This window comes from Pan troglodytes, chromosome 3 (genome assembly GCF_028858775.2).
Source record: "Pan troglodytes isolate AG18354 chromosome 3, NHGRI_mPanTro3-v2.0_pri, whole genome shotgun sequence".
NCBI classification, from domain to species: domain Eukaryota; kingdom Metazoa; phylum Chordata; class Mammalia; order Primates; family Hominidae; genus Pan; species Pan troglodytes.
In genome coordinates this window covers 43,944,662-43,960,337 of record NC_072401.2, presented here as the reverse complement: position 1 = coordinate 43,960,337, position 15,676 = coordinate 43,944,662, and positions in this window count along the sequence as shown.

Genomic DNA, 15,676 nt, shown 5'->3' with positions numbered 1-15,676 from the left:
TGCTTTTTAGAGTTTCCAGTTTTTCTGCTCTGTTTTCTCCCCATCTTTGTGGTTTTATCTACCTTTGGTCTTTGAGGATGGTGACGTACAGATGGGTTTTTGGTGTGGATATCCTTTCTGTTTGTTAGTTTTCCTTCTAACAGTCAGGACCCTCAGCTGCAGGTCTGTTGGAGTTTGCCGGAGGTCCACTCCAGACCCTGTTTGCCTGGGTATCAGCAGTGGTGGCTGCAGAACAGCGGATATTGGTGAACCACAAATGCTGCTGCCTGATCATTCCTCTGGAAGTTTTGTCTCAGAGGAGTACCTGGTGGTGTGAGGTGTCAGTCTGCCCCTACTGGGGGGTGCCTCCCAGTTAGGCTACTCAGGGGTCAAGGACCCACTTGAGGAGGCAGTCTGCCCATTCTCAGATCTCAAGCTGCATACTGGGAGAACCACTATTCTCTTCAAAGCCATCAGACAGGGACATTTAAGTCTGCATAGGTTACTGCTGCCTTTGTTTGTCTGTGCTCTGCCCCCAGAGGTGGAGCCTACAGAGGCAGGCAGGCCTCCTTGAGCTGTGGTGGGCTCCACCCAGTTCGAGGTTCCCAGCCGCTTTGTTTACCTACTCAAGCCTTGGCAATGGCAGGTGCCCCTCCCCCAGCCTCGCTGCCACCTTGTAGTTTGATCTCAGACTGCTGTACTAGCAGTGTGTGAGGCTCCATGGGCATAGGACCCTCCGAGCCATGTTCAGGATATAATCTCCTTGTGTGCCATTTGTTAAGCCAGTTGGAAAAGTGTAGTATTAGGGTGGGAGTGACCCAATTTTCCAGGTGCTGTCTGTCACCCCTTTCTTTGACTAGGAAAGGGAATTCCCTGACCCCTTGTGCTTCCCAGGTGAGGTGATGCTTCACCCTGCTTTGGCTCACACACGGTGTGTTGCACCCACTGTCCTGCACTCACTGTCCGGCACTCCCCAGTGAGATGAACCCAGTACCTCAGTTGGAAATGCAGAAATCACCCATCTTCTCTGTCACTCACTCTGGGAGCTGTAGACTGGAGCTGTTCCTATTCAACCATCTTGGCTCCACCCTCTCAATTCTTGTTTTCATGTCAAGTCTGGATGTAACTGCTCATGATCTGAAGAAATAGTGACTTTAAACATTTTGAATCTGCTTTTTAACTTATTCAGTGCAAAAAATTTTATTAGTTATCTATTACTGAATGACACATTACCTGAAACCATTTATATCTGCAGTTTCTGTACATCAGAAGTCTGGGCATGAGTTAAGTGGGTTTTCTGGTCTTGGTCTTGCAAGACAACAAGCTGTTGAACAAGACCTCAGTCAGTTCAAGTTTGATGGAGGCAAGATCATCTTCTAAGGCCACTCAGTGATTGTTGGAAGGATTCATTCCTTTTGGGTCATTGAACGGAGGGTATGGTGTGCTCTCAAGCTATTGGCTGGTGGCCTCTGTCTTTCATACTATGTGGGCCTCACCTTGAGGTAGGCATTAATATAGAATTTGGCTTCATCAGAGCCAGTAAGTGAAAGGATGAGACAGAGTGAAAGCCAGATGAAAGTCTTACTCTTCTATAATTTAATGTTGGAAGTGACATCCAAACATTTTTACCACTTGCTATTTGTTAGAAACAAGTCATTAGGCCCAGTCCACACACAAAGGGAGAAGATTTTTACAAGGGCACGTGAACATTAGAAGGACACACAATATTTAGAGGCACTTCGAAACCACCTATCACAATGATAGAAAAACAGGATGATTTTGAAGAACACTCTTATTTTGGAAGGACAAAAATAGAGACACAGAAGGTTTTTGGATTACAGGAATTAAAACTCTGGCTGGACAAATATAGCAAGAGATTTCCTGTACTTGGGGTGTAGGGTTGTTCCTTAATTAGACCTGTGCTATTATTTATTAGATGTGCTTCCCAATCCTTTGCTTTTGGTGGATCTTGGTAATGTCCTATTTCTTATGGAATTGTTCCTTTTCCATTATTCTTCATGACCACATCTGTTTGGGGGCTGAGCAAATTTCTGAATCCCCTATCCTTAGAAACTTGGTAGACCAAGGGCAGTTTTTTGTCTTGGTCAAATAAAATATTAACAGAGGGTCATGATTGTTTTCTTAGTACAGTTTTCTGAAGATCTTAATAGTAGTTACACATCTTACTCTAGTTTTAGTTCCAAAAGCCACACGTGCAGTTATTTTCAACTTAATTACAGATACTTTGAGCCTTCCCTCATCCATTCTCTAAGCCATTTTGTCGAAATAAAAGGATTTTTGAGGCAAGGCTTTAATCTAGAGATTTTAACAGTGAGTGAACTAATCACATCTTCATTTGATTTCTAAAAAATGGATGAAATCTAATTGGACTTTGTTGTTCAGAGGCATTCTCAGTTTCCTACAAATGGTTTAAGAATGAGATGCCTCTCTTGTCTCTTCAAACACTGCAAGATCCCAGCTTTTGGTTTTCTCTCTATTCCCTTTCATTCCTGTTTCAACCTGTGCTTATACATTTTTTGTAATACCTTGCCAAATGTAGCCAACAACAACTATTATGTGCTACTTTCTATTGTCCAGGTTTTTCTCCTAATGCTATGTTGCCATTAGGCACATTGTCTAATTTCTGTGTTATTGCAGAAGCAAATTTTAAAAGATGTTGCTCTACATGAGAGTGATTTCCATCCTTCTAGCATCTGATAATAGTTTCTTCACTATCCACTAACCAGTCCCTAAGCCAATGCCACATATTTAGGGTTTTTAATGGCATCACTCACTTCTAGTTATCGATATTTGCATAAGTCATGATAGAAGAGATTTATATGGTGCTAAGAAAAATTAAAAGATAAAAAGAACTTGGGGATTTAATTCAACAAGAGCTTATTATTCATCTGTTATATATGTTCATCATGGGTTGTCAAAAGGTCCCAATCGTTAGTCACTTGGGGACACAGGATAACAGAGCAGTAATAATTTTAAATGTCAGTAGTTGCTGTGAGAGAGGAAAGGATACTTCTTGTGTGACTGTACAATCTAGTAAATGTTCTGATCCAAAGGTGACACATGTAATTTTATAAGCTATAAAATTATAAAAGATCATGAAGGTCAATTCTGTCATCTTCCTAGAAGGGAAGAGAGCCAGAAATATTTGGTAAACAGTGCTGGTAACTACTAAACATATATTGTCTCATTTAATTGTCACATAACCACATGAAGTAGATACTAATTTGCTGTTTAAAGGATAAAAAAATTAAGCAATGAAAGATGGCATACGTTGCTCAATGTCATGCAGTGTATTAGTAGGGTTCTCCAGAGAGACATGACTAATAGGATAGATATATATATGAAAGGAAGTTTATTAAGGAGTATTGACTCACATGATCACAAGGTGAAGTCCCACGACAGGCAGTCTGCAAGGTGAGGAGCAAGGGAACCAATCCGGGTCCCAAAACCTCAAAAGTAGGGAAGCTGACAGTGCAGTCTTCAGGCTGTGTCTGAAGGCCTGAAAGCCCCTAGCAATCCACTGATGTAGGTCCAAGAGTGCAAAAGCTGAAGAACTTGGAGTCTTATGTTCGAGGGCAGGAAGCATCCAGCACAGGAGAAAGATGAAGGCCAGAAAATTTAGCCAGTCTAGTCTTTCCACGTTCCTCTGTCTGCTTTTATCAAGGCCGCACTGGCAGCTAATTAGATAATGCCCATCCAGATTGAGGGTGTGTCGGCTTCTTCTAGTTCACTGACTCAGATGTTAATCTCCTTTGGCAACAGCCTCATGGACACTCCCAGAAACAATACTATGCATCCTTCAATCCAATCAAGTTGACGCTCAATATTAACCATCACATGCAGGTAGTACATAGTAGGGCAAGGACTGGAATTTAGCCAGTTCCGCTGCAGAGCTGGTTTCCTTCACCAGTACTCTATGGTACGTTGCAACAGTGAGAGAAAGCTGGAGAGAAGGGGCCTGAAATTCTACTTGATTAAAATCAGAGTTGCATTATGCCACTACTGCACATGAATTATTTTTAGGTCATTACTTCTTGTAAACTCGTTTATAGTAGTTTCCAGAAATAATATCAAGAAACCTATTTGACCTTAGCCTTATAAATAGCTCTCAAAATGTTTAGTTTGTACTCCTGCTTTCTGATTTTTGATAGTGAGCTAAGAATGTGTATCAAGTGCTGCTTGCTTTGGAATCACACTCTTGCAAGTAATCATTATTGGTACTCTTAAATCTAATCATGAAGAAGAGCTTTTATTGCTATGAAGTTAATGTCCTTAGCTGAAATAAAAGAGTTTCATGGGCACTAATTTTTATTTTCTTTTGTTTATAATTTTGTCTTGGAATCAAATATTTAAAGAAACCAAGTTGTCTCAAATCAGGATGATTCTTTATGCTAAACAAAACTATCCATAAAATAAGGAAATAGGAATAAAGGATAAAACAAATTAGGATAATAAAACATAATAAACATTTGTGTGGAAAGCATAGAAAAAGGGAATGACAGTAATACAAAGTGCAAAATGACAAAATGACAAAAATTTATGGAAGGCAGGAAAAGAAATATAAATGAAACAAGTAAAACTATTTAATAAATAATATAAATAAAAGCTCTTGTCAACCACTAATTTTCTGCTACATTTGCCTAAACAAATAGAAGAAACAGTATTTAGTAGCTTACAGAAGCTTTAAAATTTTATTTTTCCCATTTTTTAAAAAGAATTTTATTTGCTTCTGGATAAAATGTCATCAAAATTAATGCTCATAACATCCATATTTAACTTTCCAGTTGAATCAATGCTGTCAAGTGTCCTTGTGCCAACTTTCTTGAACTGTTCAATAAATCTGTCATAAAAGGATGATCTAAAACCTGCAACAGATGCATTGATCTAATCAGTTTCAGCAAAATACCCCATTTAGTGTCACAGACATTTCAACATCCAAAACATTGGCATTTAGTAGACCAGAAAGCTGATGTACAGGAAACACTTTTTTACATGTAGCAAAAGCAGAAACCAAAAAAGCATCCTTCAATATACAGTAGTTACTGTAGATATGGTGTAAAATATTTTCTACTACAGACACAAACATTGCTCAAATAAAATTAGAAGGTATGCTCCTCAGATAGGAAGGCAATAGTCTCTAGCTGTGTTATAAAACATCACACCAGAAAATAATAATATTGAAAAGTAACCCAAAATTTAACAGTCTTATGCTTTCAGATAAATATAGAATCCCTATTAAAAATGCTTACGATGAATGTTCAGTTGAATAAAAATCAGAAAATCAAGGCCCTGTTCATAACTGCAATTCTGCTTACCTGGGTAATCTTAAACATGGCCCTTAAATGCTAGCAAAAGTAGTGAACTGGGCTATTTATTAGACAAGGAATTTTAAAGTGTTAATCAATAAGTATTATAGAATTAATAGAATTAATAAGCAATACCAAAAATATTGCTCTAAGAAAGAAAAAGTTAAGTAATTTGTGTGCTACACCAATTTGTGTGTGTGTGTGTGTGCCTGTGCATACATGGTGTTGAATAATTCTTGTTTCTGCTTTGGGAAGATGGAACAGAATGATATTGTGGGTGCATCCAAAAATAAAGCTGAATAATAAAACTGAAAAGATAGTCAATTGTATTTTATCAAAATGTAATTTTCAAATGAATAAAAACATGATTATCATACAAATGCAAATGAACACATATAAAAATTTAACTCATCATTAATGAGAGAACCAGTGAAATGGGATATTTGCAGGCATGTCTAAAAATCTTAAAATAAGATTGCTAGGTTAGAAGAAAATGATTATTTTATACGGCAAGCAAAATCATCAGCTTTGATGTCATCTTCTTTATCAGTCAGAAATCAAGTTAACATGTACCTTTGCATTATATGGGCTGTATCACATAGTAAATCCTAAAGTTTTAAGAACATTTTCATTCTTCTAGAGCATTAAATATTCCTCAGACAGTAAAAAAAATAACATATTATTCCAGAGAAACAAGTTAGCATTGAATATGGCTTTTTCTCTGTAGAATTTGCCCTATGGCGTTTGTGGAGCAGCTAGATATCAATTGACTGTGTGTAGAAAAAAGAACACACAAAGTCAGGGACTTGAGCTTGGTTAGAGCCTGGATTGGAAATCTCTGTATAAAGCCTAGATAACTACATATTGACTTGAGATAAGAAAGCAATCTCTCCTTGGAGAAGGAAATCTTGAATGCACGCTTCTATCAATGTTGAATGGTGAAGGGGGAAGATGACAAAAATTTTTCTGGAGTTTTCCCAATGACGAACCTATACTGACAAAGATTTGGGGCCAGAATTTATATTATCTATGGGCTTAGAAAGAAATTTGAAAATTGGTTTGATGTTGTTATTTCTACTCTTAGGAGTCTTTGAGAAATAACCAAAAATGCTCTTTGGAAGAAACTGTTTTAATTCAGTACTTAGGAATTCCCACTTAAAAAGTTCCAAATTATGAGTTTATGTATTGTTTTTAAATCACAAATTTTTGTAATGTCCATTTAAACAGTAATAAGAAGAATCAGCCAACTACAGAATCAGACAAGTAAAGACTGAAGATAATACAGTGAATCAAAACAATTTAAAGTATGTTTGTTTGATATGTGTTAGAAAAATAAAGAGCAAACAAAATATGAACAAAGCGTCTATCAAAATGACAAGGCAGAATTGAAGGTAAATCAACTATTATTTCTAGAAATGAAAAATAGATAAGACATCGCTGATAAAAGGAAAAAGCAAATACAGCAGCCTGGAGAACAGATTTCAAGAAAATTACACAGAAGGCAGCACAGACAGACAAAGAGAAGGAAAATTTGAGAAAGTAGTTAATAACACGGAGAACAAAATTAAAATTTCTAACACAAAGCCAGAGGATCCTCAAGAACATATGACAACATTAAAAATTATATAATGGCTGATAGTTTTCTGTAATTGATGAAAAAGCCTTATTGTCTGAACTAGGAAGATCATGAATCCCAACCAAGAAAGATAAAAAGATATTCACACATACACACATGGTAATGAAACTGAGGTTTGTCAAAGTTATGGAGGTCTGGGAAGTCAGAAATACATGTCAGATTACCCACAGATGAATTAAAATTAGACTGATAGTTGATTTAATAGGTTTAGAAGGCAAGGTATTGTAATATTTATTTTGAAAGCACTGCAGGAAAGATATCTGGTAACAACCAAAACATCTATCACATTGGCAATGTATATTCTACAAAAATGATCAAATTATAAAGCTACAGATAAAATTTTGCTACTAATTGATTTCAATGAAGAAACTGCTAAACTTCATATGTGAAAAACAAACATAACCATAAGAGAAAAATAAGTATAACATAATGTGGAAAATTTTCTTCCAAGTGTTAATAAGCATGCTGGTAAACCTAAACAAGCATGGACTACATAAAAATAACTATGTGTCTGATTAGTGGAGTTAATACAAATAAAGATAGAATTAGTTATTGAGTAACTTACATATTAAATGAGGAGAAGGTATTTGAGGAAACATATTCAAGGTTATTTGATGTTTTGGTAGAGGGTAAATATGTTAAAAATTTTAGAGTTTAATTTGAAAAAACACATTAAAATATCCAGCATAAATAAAGAAAAAATACACAATTCTCCAATTCATAAAGATAAATGTATAGAATGAACAAAAGATTCATTCCGACAAATCAAGAAACAGTAGGGAGTGGGGAGTAAACACAGCCACCTGGCCAAAGAAAACATAACTCCTCTGGAGAAGCACACTCTGCAAATCATTTTCTTGTGTATATAAAATTTTCATGGCCCATTCTCTCCGTATTTTGTCATAACTTATATCCCTCAAAAAGATTCTGTACCTTCTCTTCACATCTAGTTTGGGAAATGAAACCGTTTTTCAAAGATTTCTAAACTATCTTGAGTCACAGTGCCCTTACGTCTCAGTAATTTTTTTCACAGTGCCTATAGGCCAGAAGAAATACCTAAATATTTTATAATGGAAATGATATATTATCATGTTTGGTGGAAAGGCTTCAGAGGGAAAATGTTAGTAAGATAAACAGTCTGTGAAGTGCAGTGTTTAGATCAAACCGAAGAAAGTCCTAAAGAGATAGCTCCCAAAATTTACAGTTTCTGGGATGACTTGTAGCTTTCTAAAATGAATTTGTTCCAGTATTTTCTTAATGGATACTCATTTTCTCAATATATGAGAAATGACTTCCTGGTTAGGTTGATTATTTCTTGAAGGAATCCTGGGAGGGTTAGGAGGGATCGGGATCGGGATTAGCAGGTCCCCATAATTATCAGCAGGTAACCATAAAGAGATAACAGAGGCTGTGATGCCTTTATTCTCTCTGGAACAGCTTGATTTTATCTTGAAAGAAGTCCCTGTCTACGTGAAGAAAAAGAACACTGAAACTGCACGTTAAGTCTATCATGCACATTATATTTTTATAGAAAAAATCTCTCATAGATCATGCAGAGAAACTATAATTTATCATTACTCAGAAGTTTATTTCATATATTAAACAAACTCATACCATTTTACCTTTTCTCCAGAAACGCCATTGTATAAATTATTTGTAAAGCTAATTTTATTCACGGATTTTAATTCTGAGGTTGAGTGTAAGTTTTATAGGGCTTTGCTGAATGGTTTTCATTATACATAGAAAAAATAAAGATACATTTTGATACACAAATTAAGACATACTTCTAATGCTGTCCCTTACTTAACGACATAAGTGAAACTACTGCTAGAGTTATCCCAGAGATCGCTGCTTAACATAATGAAATTGTGATAATAATAACTTTAATCGGAAAGAATCCTCTTTAATTTTTAAAAATAGTTCTGGAGAATTGGCCTATCAGAAAACAATATTCATAGTACATATTTTCTGTGGATTAAACTTTTAACATTTGCCAAATCATCACCAAGCTTGATAATTTATGTATCTTAATCACATATCAGAAAATTGATATCTTCCATACGTAAAATTTAGAAGGCTGTCAAATTGTTTCCTCTCAAAAAGCAAGATCTATATGTAGACAAATTTTTATTTATTTGTTTACTTATTTACTAGGAGTCTCTTTCTGTCATCCAGGTTGACTAGGAGACTCTTATCTACAGAGTCTCTCTCTCTGTCACCCAGGTTGGAGCACAGCAGTGCAATTGTAGCTCACTGCAACCTCACACTTCTGGGCTCAAGCAATCCTCCCTCCTTATTCTCCAGAGTAGCTAGAACTACAGGCATAGAAGCATGCACCAGCATGCCTAGCTAACTTTTGTATTTTTTATACAGACAGGATCTTACTATGTTGCCAAGACTGGTCTTAAACTCCTGCCCTCAAGCAATCCTCCAGCCTTGGCCTCCCAAAGTACTGGGATTAAAGGCATAAGCCATTGAATTCCCCCCAGCCATATAATTAGGGGAATCTTTTATATTAGTCCCTTTGCCTTGCGTTATGGTTTGGATCTGTGTCCCCACTGAAATCTCGTGTTAAATTGTAATCCCCAGTGTTGGAGTGGAGTCTGATGGGAGGTCATTGGATCATAGGGGTGGATTTTCTCCTTGGTACTATGTTGCAATAGTGAGTGAGTTATCATAAAATCTAGTGGTTTAAAAGTGTGTGGCACCTCCTCCCCTCTCTCTTCTCCTCCTGCTCTGTCCATGTAAGACGTGCTTACTTCCCCCTCACCTTCTGCCATGATTGAAAGTTTCCCAAGGCCTCCCCAGAAGCAGATATTGCCATGTTTCCTGTGTAGCCTGTAAACTGTGAGCCAATTAAACCTCTTTTTAGAATAAATTACTCAGTCTCAGATATTTGTTTATAACAGTGCAAGAAAGGACTAATATAGAAAATTGGTACCAAGGACATTGCTATAAAGATACCTGAAAATATGGAAGCAGTTTTGGAACCGGGCAAGAAGCAGAGGTTGGAAGAGCATGGAAGTTTCAGAAGGCTGGAAGGTGAGGGAAAGTTGGTTAGGAAAGTTTGAAACTTCCTAGAGACTTGTTAATTGTTGTGACCTAAATGCAAATAGTGACATAGACAATTAAGTCTAGGCTGAGGAGATCTCAGATGAAGAGAAACTTATTTGGAACTGGAGGAAAGGTCAGTTTTGTTGTACATTAGCAAAGAGACTGGAAGCATTGTGTCCCCGGTCTAGGGATCTGTGGAACTTTGAACCTAAGAGAGATGATTAAGAGATGGAAAAATTTTCTAAGCAGCAAAGTGTTCCACATGTGACCTGGATGCTTCTAGCAACCTATGCTCACATGCTTGAAATAAATGACTTGAAACTAGAACTTACATTTAAAAGGGAAGCAGAGAGTAAAAGTTTGGAAAATTTGCAGTCTGCCCTTACCACAGTAAAGAAAAACTCATTTTCTGGGGAAGAATTCAAGCCAGCTGCAGAAATTTGCATAAGGAAAGAGGAGCCAAATGTTTATAGCCAAGACATTGGAGAAGAGACCTCCAAGGCATTTCAGAGACCTTCAGTGCAGGCCCTCCCATCACAAGACCAGAGGCCTAAAAGGGAAAGAGGGTTTCAAGGTCCAGAACTTAGGGCCCCAGGGCCATGATACTCTGTACAGCCTCAGAACACTGTTCCCCACATCCTCGCTGGCTACAGCCAAGGCTCAAGGGGGGCCGAGTACAGCTCAAGCTGCTAGTTCAGAGGGTGCAAGACATAAGTCTTTGTGGTTTCTATGTGGTGCGCAGAGTGTAGGAGTTGAGGCTTTGGACCTTCCACCTAGATTTCAGAGAATATATGGAAAACCCTGAATGTCTAGTCAGAAGCCTGCTGCAAGGGCAGAGCCCTCATGGGGAGTCTCTGTTGGGGCAGTGCAAAAGGGAAAAGCAGAGTTGGAGCCTCCTCAAAGAGTCCCCACTGGGGCACCGCCTAGTGGAGCTGTGAGAAGAGGGCCATCATCCCCCAGGCTCCAGAATGGTAGAGCCACCAACAGCTTGTACCACGCTCCTGGAAAAACACAGGCACTCAATGCCAGCCCTTGAGAAGAACCACTGAGGCTGAACTCCGGAAAGTCACAGGGGTGGAGCTGCCCAAGAGTTTGGGAGCCCACACTTTGCACCAGCATGTCCTGGATGTGAAACATCGAATCAAAAGAGATTATTTAGGAGCTTTTAGGTTGAATGGCTACTCTGCTGGGTTTCAGTCTTGCATGGAACCTGCAGCCCCTTTCTTTTGGGTGATTTCTCCTTTTTGGAATGGGAGTAATGATACCCCCATTGTATCTTGGGAGTAAGTAATTTCTTTTTGATTTTACAGGCTCATAGGCAGAAAGGACTAGCCTTGTTTTAGTTGAGATTTTGGACTTCAGACTTAATGCTGGCATGAGGTAAGACTTTGGAGACTGTTGTGAAGGGATGATTGTATTTTGCAATGTCAGAAGAACAGAGATTTAGAGGGGGCAGGGGAGGAAAAATATGGTATGGATCTGTGTCCCCACCCAAATCTCATGTTGAATTGTAATCCCCAATGTTGGCAGTGGGGCCTGGTGAGAGGAGATTGGATCAGGAGAGTGGATTTCCCCCTTGGTACTGTGTCATGTGTCATGGTACTGAGTCAGTTCTCGTGAGATCTAGTTTTTTAAAAGTGTGTGACACCTCCTCCTCTCTCTCTCTTTTCCTCCTGCTCTGGCCATGTAATATGTGCCTGCTTCCCCTTCACCTTCTGCCATGACTGAAATTTTCCTGAGGCCTCCACAGAAGCAGATCCTGCCTTGTATCCTGTGCAGCCTGTGGAATTGTGAGCCAATTAAACCTCTTTTTTAAATGAATTACCCAGTCTCTGGTATTGTTGTATAGCAGTGCAAGAATGGACTAATACATCTTGCCAAGAAACCAGATCAGGCTTGAAGAGGAATATATTTACTTTATATGTATCAAATAACTCAGAGATTAACATATTTGTTCATGTATTGATTGATTTGCTCAATAATTTGGCAGACAATTATAGAATGATGAATTTTTATAAGCCATTACAAGGAAGTTGTACTTGATTTTTTTTAGGCTGAGTCACTGAAAGTGCTCAATTGGTGAATGGCAGGGTCAGATTTGCATTTTATGGATATTTGTTTTCCATTAGGGTAGATTATGGGAAAGAGGGACAAGACAGGAGTCACAAATAACAGTTAGAAGTGTAAGATGATGAAGGTCTGGGCCTAAGCTGAGACCAAGGTAAAAAAAAAAAATGTAGAGAAAGAAATCTCTTTGAAGAACAATTTATGTGGCAATATCATGAGGAACTGATGCCAACTCTCCTCATGATTCTTGTTTGGTACACAGGAAAAACATATACACCCTTTTCACCCCCCAAGAAATTCCAAGTGGCCTCAATTTAAGATGTTTTCAGGAGGAGAGAATTACCCACCAGCAATTTTTCTTGAGTGCATGTAAAACTTACGTCAGGGCTGAAATAATTTGAAAAAAAGAATCCACGAACCCTCTCCCAATCACTCTTCTTGTGATTGTTTTATACCCTCTTTATGGGTTTATACCTTCTGACTTATTAACTACATTCTGGTAGAAGCATCATTTGAAATTTGGTGAGCATTTTCCTTATTTTCATTAATAATTGGAATTCTCTGCCTTCTTCATCAAAATTTATCAAAACAAAACCAGAAATATTTTCTTTGCCATTATTGCATTTACTAGTAGTCAATTTATTGTATAATATTACTAGAAAGGAAAGGACAATATGGAATTGATATATTTTTAAATACATTCCCTAGTGAGCTACCAAGTTGGAGATTATATAAGAAAGGACATAATGACAAGAAAAACATTTTTAATTCTGTAACATCCTTTTATAACATATTGTCTCTCAAGTTTAAGTGTTTGTGAATTTTTAGCACATCCATAGAGCATATTAAAAATAAAAATTGAATGTAATGAAATTGAATTGGAAAATAATGGGAAAATAAGGTTTTTATACTCAGGGAAATAATAATATACAAATTGTGAGTACTTCTTGCAGAATCACTGGGCACAGTAGGTTGCTGAGTTATAGCTTTGATAGAAGCAGAACTTCAACTTTACAAGTGTAAAGCCATACTACTGAAAGATACCATCTAAGAGTTGGAAAAAAATTACATTCATTAAAAGCAAATAAAAAAGGTCATATAACACTTAAAATGTATTTATATTTTGTCCTCTTCAAAAGGAAATTTATATTTATGAACTCTTAGAAGCTTTCTTATATTTTCTTATGGTACATAAAACTAATGGGTGCTGTTTTTTAATCTACTGAAGGTTTTGCAGTAGATCTGAACAATATGCTACAATTTTAGGCAACACAATATGGATAGGAAAAAGCAATATTGCCATGTGGCAAAGCACTGACATTCATTAATTAATCAAATACTTGTGTAAAACATACTATGTGTGAGGCAAATGAGTAGGATGCCATGAAGATGGGCAAAACTGGTGAGATCAACAGGAGCCTGAAGCAACTGACTAAGCAAGCTGGTGTGGTGGGAATAGAGGTAATTTATCAGTAAAGAGAAACACTTTGTAGGAATGTCTTTGGAGGGTTATTTTCATGAGGAAAACTATTATGCTTGCTAGCTTTAAGGATTTACTCCCAATTCATAGAATATAACAAACACAAGAACAGTTTTTGAAAAGATGTATTCTGAGCCAGCCCTTGACCTACCTGAATCTTATCGATTGCTTCTTTCAATTTTACCGTTTATTAAACTTTAATGCCCCCTTGAATGTTTTCTCTTGACCATGCAGCTTATATTTCCATATACAGCTCACCCTTGAACAATAAGAGAGTGAGGGTCATCAATCCACCCAAGAATTTGAAAACTTGTGTATAACTTCTGACTAGAAGCCTTACTAATAATATAAACAGCTAATTAACACATATTTTGTATGTTATATATATTAAATACTGTATTCTTACAGTGAAGTAAGGAAGAGAAAAGAAAATGTTACTAAGAAAATAATAAAGAAGAGGAAAGATAGTTACTATTTATTAAGTGGAAATGGATTGTCATAGGCGTTTGCCCTTGTAGTTTTCATGTTGCATAGACTGAAGAGAAGAAAAAAGAGGAGGGATTAGTCTTGTTGTCTCAGTGGTGGCAAAAGCAGAAGACCTGTAAAGGTAGAGGGGAGATAGGAGAAGCAGCACATTTGGTATAAATTTTGTTGAAAAAAGAATCATGTATAAGTGGATTTGTACAGTTCATATCTATGTTGTTCAAGGGTCTACTGTATTGTTTATCATTGCTATCTGTACATAAATTTTTTTCTTGGCACTAGGACACTTTCATATGAATTATGCTTCCTTAAAGCATACAATTGAGTACAACCACAGTCAAATGCCTCCATTTTTCCACATGATTCCATGCAGCCACAATCCCTGAGTATCCAATAATGAGTGGAATGGAAGATTCCATAGGAAACATGAAAGGAGGTGATAATTCTCAAATTGGTCAGTTTGCAGTTGCAATGACAGATTCTACTGCAGCTAATTTGAGCAGAAAATGTCCTATGGCAGTGTGAAAAAGGACATGCCAAGTTATTAAGAGAGGTGAAGATATAAATTCTAGGTTTGGCTTACAGTAATGACTCTCCAAGTGACACCACAGACTGAACCCCGGGAATCTGCTGTTCTTGCAACACCAGGAAGCCATAGAATCAGAAGTTTTAGCTACCAGCTCCATGTCCATGCCTCCTTTGCTGTTATCCATATCTGCAACCATCTCTGCAAAACGGATGCCTCCACAGCCTACCTTTCTTCAGAATTTGTCAGAGTGTGCCTTATTGGCACATCTTAAATCTACAGCTATCATTGAAAGAGTGTCATGAATTCTTATCTGTCCAGCCTTTTATTTTCAGAAAAGCATTCCATGAGAAGGTTGGAGCAAATATTGTTTACATCAAATCACAGTATCTGCCATACTGTGATTAATCTGCAGATTAAATATAAATGCTAAAAAACATGTGGATTTAGTATTACCTTTGTACATGCTTAAACATTTCTGTATTAAAAACAATAAGAAATAAAAATAAATAAAAGTTTTTAAATGCTATGTTAGTCAGGTAGCTGGTACAAACAAGAGGATATCACTAGTCTGATGGAAAACAACTTATCCAGTCAATCAAGCAGTACTGATCAAATGCTTCCTCTGACAGATGTGATTTTGGAGGCTACTAGAGAAATATTGGTGAGCTTTATAGGCACTGCATCCACCACCAGGAAACTTACAACTAGTAAGGAAGGCAGATGCTAACTCAGCTATTATAAATGTTAGGAATGTCACAAAAGAGATATACTGTATTCTCTGAAAATATATAAAAAGTATTCTAAATAACCTAATCTCAAATGGAATAAGGTCAGAGAGAGCTTTCTGAGGAGATAATGTTAAAGATAAAGCTTGAAAGATGAATAGGCGATAAGGAGGTGGTGTAAGTTTAGTGTGACTGGGGCAACTAGAACTATAGAGCTATTACAGTGAGAAGAGTTGAGTCTCTTGAGAGGAAACAACAATTAGGCCATGCAAGATTTTGTGATCATGTTGAGGATTTTGTACCTTATACTGTGGGTCATAAGAAGACATTGATGGATTTTAAATACAGGAAGAATAGAACATGATATATGTCTTCAAAATTTCACTATGGCAATTT